Below are 5,114 nucleotides of genomic sequence, written 5' to 3'. Positions count from 1 at the left end.
AAGCCACTGCTGAGTTTTCCAAATTTGCTGGCATATTGAGTGCAGCACTTTTACAGCATCATCTTTCAGGATTTGGAATAGCTCAACTGGAATTCTATCACCTCCACTAGCTTTGTTCATAGTGATGCTTTCTAAGGCCCACTTGACTTCACATTCCAGGATGTCTGGCTCTAGGTCTGTGATCACACCATCGTGATTATCTGGGTTGTGAAGATCTTTTTTGTACAGTTCTTCTGTGTATTCTTGCTATCTCTTCTTAATATCTTCTGCTTCTGTTAGGTCAATACACATATTCTAACTGCACATCTCAAATGTTCTCTTAGCTGTCTTCATTTTCAAATATTATTTCTTTCATGGAGTTGGATATGCATGATTATTCATCTTTGAATTTTATGTTGGGTGTTTTAAAACTAATTTTATGAAGTATAGTTGACTTACAATATTATGTTAATTCCTGCTACATAGCAAAGCAATTCAATTATACATATATATCTTCTTTTTCTTATTCTTTTTCATTATGGTTTATCACAGGATATTGAATATAATTCCCCATGCTTTTGGGACCTTGTTGTTTACCCATTATATATATAATATTTTGCATCTGCTAACCCCAAACTCCCAATCCTTCCCTTCACATCCTCTCTCTCCAAGTCTGTTCTCTATGTCTGTGACTCTGTTTATGTTTTGTAGATAAGTTATTTGTGTTATATTTTAGATTCTACATAAAAGTTATATCATCATATGATAAATTTGGATTTCTTTATCAAGTGGACCTCAATTCAGCTCTATGGCTTGAAAAGTATATGAAATACCTACTACTTGCCTGGTACTGTGATAATGCAGTAGGAATTAGGAACAGTTATATTCCTGCCTCAGAGCCGAGGATATTTGATCAAATAGAACATTTCATTCATCTCAGAATGCTGAGTAGCAAAAATTATCATAATATGACTTAGTTATTCCATAGTACTTATATTTTCTGTAAAGAAGAGAACCAGGTATGTGAAAAATATCATTTATTCAAGATAATACCTTTTGAATTTCCTGTACTGATTACTAGCAGGGCCATATTCTAATGAACATATCTTATATTTCCTCTGGAAGCTTGGCTAAAATAAGAATATTTGTTTCCTCTCTGTGCTGGTGCATGCTCACTCATGTTTGACTCTTTGGGGCTCCATGGACTGTAGTCCACCAGGCTCCTCTGTCCATGGGATTTCCCAGGCAAGTATACTGGAGTGGGTTGCCATTTCCTCTTCCAAGGGATCTTCCTGACCCAGGGATTGAACCTGCATCTCCTGCATTGCAGGCAGATTCTCTACCTGCTGAGCCTCTGGGGAAGTCTTCTCTCTATAGAGTAGTTTTTTTCGTGCAGTTTGAAGTACTGTTTGGTCTTGTCAAAATGGACAGAGTATCCACAGCCAAGGACAGAGTTGAAAGTAGTGCCTGGCAGTCCAGTCAGATGGATGAAGCCGCCTGATTTTCTGGGGCAGCTGTGCACTGGGGGTGAGTGAGACAGACTGCAGCTCAAGGTCTGCCGTAAAAGAGCCAGTGAGACAAGACACACACCACAAACTCACTAAAAGCAGCAGTACAGAAGTGAGTAGCAGTGCCAGGGGGGCAGTGTGTTATTAAGTGTCACAGAACACACAAGTTAGGAAGTGTGGGGCCCTAGAGAGCCTAGCAGAGAGCAACTCTAGAGCTCTGGAATACTTTGTGCAAAAAGACGGAATTGGATAGGTGGGGGGAGGGTGCTGGGTGCAGGCTGCTGATGAACAAAGGTGGAATGCTGGAGCTTCCCTGGTAGCTCAGTGGTATAGAGAATCTGCCTACTAATGCAGGAGACATGGGTTTGATCTGTGGTCTGGGAATATCCAACATGCCACGGAGCAACTAAGCCCATGCACCACAGCTATTAAGACTGTGCTCTAGAGCCTGGGAGCCGCAACTCATGGTCCACATGCTGCAACTACTGAAGCCCACACACCCTAGAAGCCATACTCTGCAACAAGCGAAGCCTCCACAATGAGAACCCCGGGCACCACTAGAGAGTACCCCGCTGCTCACTGCAACTAGAGAAAAAGCCCACTCAGGGATGAAAACCCAGCACAGCCAAAAATAAACAATTTTTTTTTTTTTAAGGTGGAATGCAGGGATCAATGTGAAGGTGGCATCTGGGGTAGAGTTGGGCAGAGGTGGAGTGAAGGAACTGGTTGGGCACAGGTCTTCCACACTTCCTGGGAGTAGTGGGAAGAAATGGGGAAAGCTGGGCAGGATCTGGACAGGGAGAAAACTCAGACTACTGCGTCTGGCTTCCCTCTGGTGTCTAATCATGAGCTTCTAAAGGTTTTTTAGCAGGAAAGGTTCTGAAACCTGGTGTTACATTCTCACGATCACAGGACTTCTCCTCACAAGTTATTCATATTATTTTGTTGAATGAAACGAGTTGCAGTGCTAGAGTTTACTCTGAAGTTTTGTTTCTTAAAGAGTGTCAAGATTCATGATTATTATATTATCAATACACACCCTCTTTATTGTGGGAGGCACCCAGGAAGCCATGTCTTTGCTTCTCCGGTGATATGATGAAGAGCAGACTGGCTCTGCTGACATGCGTAAGTTAGTCAATGTCTCTGTGCCTCCCAGGAGTAATATTCGGGCAGTCAGAGCATCTGTCAGCTAGAGGTGTATCAAGAGGATGGTCTGAGCCAGTACAGGGATGGACCTTAGAGCAGGACCTGGCATGCAGAGAACGCTGCACAAGGGCTTGTTAACTGAATCACAGACAATTCTGATAGCACTTTCCCCTGTCAGGACAGACTCGACATAAATGCTGGAGGTGTCAGGCCTTGTTTGAACCTCATTTTCTTCTAGAAAGAGAGTTTCAAGTGGGATATACCCCAGAACCTTCTCAGTAATGGAGGGTTAGAGCCGGAAGAAGCTTCTGAGAGCAACCAGCGAGGTGGTCCTTCTTACAGGCGAGGAAACTGAGACTGTGGCCCCGTGGAGCAGCAGCCTCTGAACACCCCCCAGGCTGCCTCTCCCCTCACACGGGGGGCCTCGCCCTGCCTCTGACACACTGAGCATATTCCCTCCTCTGGGCCATTGCTCTTGCTCTTTGCCCAGAGGTCACTGTGGCCTCGGGTCACGTCCCTCAGGCCTCGGGTCAGACGTGTCCCGTGAGGTATTTTTTGAAGTGTATAAATTTACAGTTAGTTATGGGTAGTTTTGGCAACCTGCTCCAGTTTTCTTGCCTGTAGAATCCCATGGACAGAGGAGCCTGGTGGGCTATAGTCAGTCCATGGGGTCTCAAAGAGTTGGACACAACTGATTGACTGAGCACACACACACACACACACACACACACGCGCGCACAATGGGTAGTTTGATATTGCTTGCAGTGCCTCTGTGTACCAGAAGGACTGCACTCAGAAGGCTGCCAGACAGAGCTGTATTTCAAGAGACAAAAGGCAAATAGGGAAATGAACAAATGACCTACTCTTCTCCGTCCAAGCGTCCCTGAAGAACGGCACAGCTCTTGGCTGCTGTCCTGACATATGGGAAGCAGGGAAGGAGGATGCAAGTGAAAAGCTGGGGGGAGCTTTTAAAGCTTCCTCTTTTCCCACTAATGGAGGGGCAGGAGCAGGGCAGTGTAAGTGTCTGTGCTTGTGTTTCAGGTGCCATGGGGTGGGGGACAGGCAGGTAGGGAGGAATCCTCAGAAAGAGAAGACTGGCAATGACAGAGTCAATAGGTGTCAGTACACGACTTCACAAAACAAAATGAGAAACCGGAAGTAAGCACAGGACTTCATGGACATTGTGTAGTTCATATTCATGCATACTTCTGTGTTTGGTCCTAAAATATGAGACGACCTGTATGTGCACCACACCTGTCCTCTGTATCTCAATCTACTAAAATACGCCGACAGACATTGTGCCTTCAGCGTGGAATTGAACGTATCTCCTGGGCTCACTGTCTTCTAATTTTTGCCCCCTTTCCTTAGCTCACTAATACCTGCTGCCAGTCTTCCGTTGAGACAAAGACCAACTCAGGGTGGGATGCCTTTTCAAGAACACCTGCAGTTCAGTAGCAGTGACTTTGTATATTCTAAAGACCTTAAGTGACTGAATCAATTCTGGGATGACTTCAAATTTGAAACCAACAAACCAAAAAGACTTCAGACCACTGTGGACTCCAGGGCCAGGGTGGTGTCAAAGACAGAGAATGGGCTTTAGTATCTGCACAGTCTCGTTAGCACCATAGTCATTGATGTAGACAATTAATGTTTCCTCAGTTTCTGTGAAGTGCTGTATAACTGCAGCTTCAAGACCTGTTCCCTCACCCTACCTTCCCATCTAGAAAGCTGCCTGTCCCAGACCCCTGCTATAAAGGTATCCTGAAACCATCACTAGTTCCTTATCTGCCGTGAACCAACAACATTTGGTTTCCTGACTTGGCTTGATGATTACAGTCTTATCTTCAGTTTTTGAGTGGGTGCAATTGAGAGTCTTTGAACTTTGCCCAACTTTGTCTCATGTAACCAATGTAGTTATAATACCTACATTGGAATAACAGTTTTGATTGGCATTAGTTTGGGTACTTTAGGTGTAGTTTTAACATCTTTGCTTTTAGTTCACTATGTGAACTTTGGCCATTTAATCCTGGAAGTAATCATTAAAACATGGTGTCATCTAATCACATGTTAAGTAAAGACCCTGTCAAAAAAAAAAGTCTAAAATGGCTTGCTTTGATTTTTTTTAATTTTTATATTAGAGTGTAGTTGATTAATAATATTGTGTTAGTTTCAGATGTATAAAATGACTCTTTGCTTTAAAACCACACATATAAGAATAATTTTTCATTTGACAAAAGTATAAAATTAACATGACTTTTTGGATAGGAGAATTTGAAAATTTTGCTGTTATCATTACTTAACACATTTATTAATGACTCACCAGTCCTTTTTCCCAGAACCAAGTAAGTTTTATCTATATAATAGGGAGAGGGCTTCCCTGGTGGCTCAGAGGGTAAAGTGTCTGCCTACAGACATGCGGGAGACCCAGGTTCGATCCATGGGTCGGGAAGATCCCCTGGAGAAGGAAATGGCAACCCACTC

The sequence above is a fragment of the Bison bison genome, unplaced genomic scaffold (genome assembly GCF_000754665.1).
Source record: "Bison bison bison isolate TAMUID 2011002044 unplaced genomic scaffold, Bison_UMD1.0 scf7180017864466, whole genome shotgun sequence".
NCBI lineage: Eukaryota > Metazoa > Chordata > Mammalia > Artiodactyla > Bovidae > Bison > Bison bison.
The sequence above is the reverse complement of the archived record's forward strand: the minus strand, read 5'-3'. Positions refer to the sequence as shown.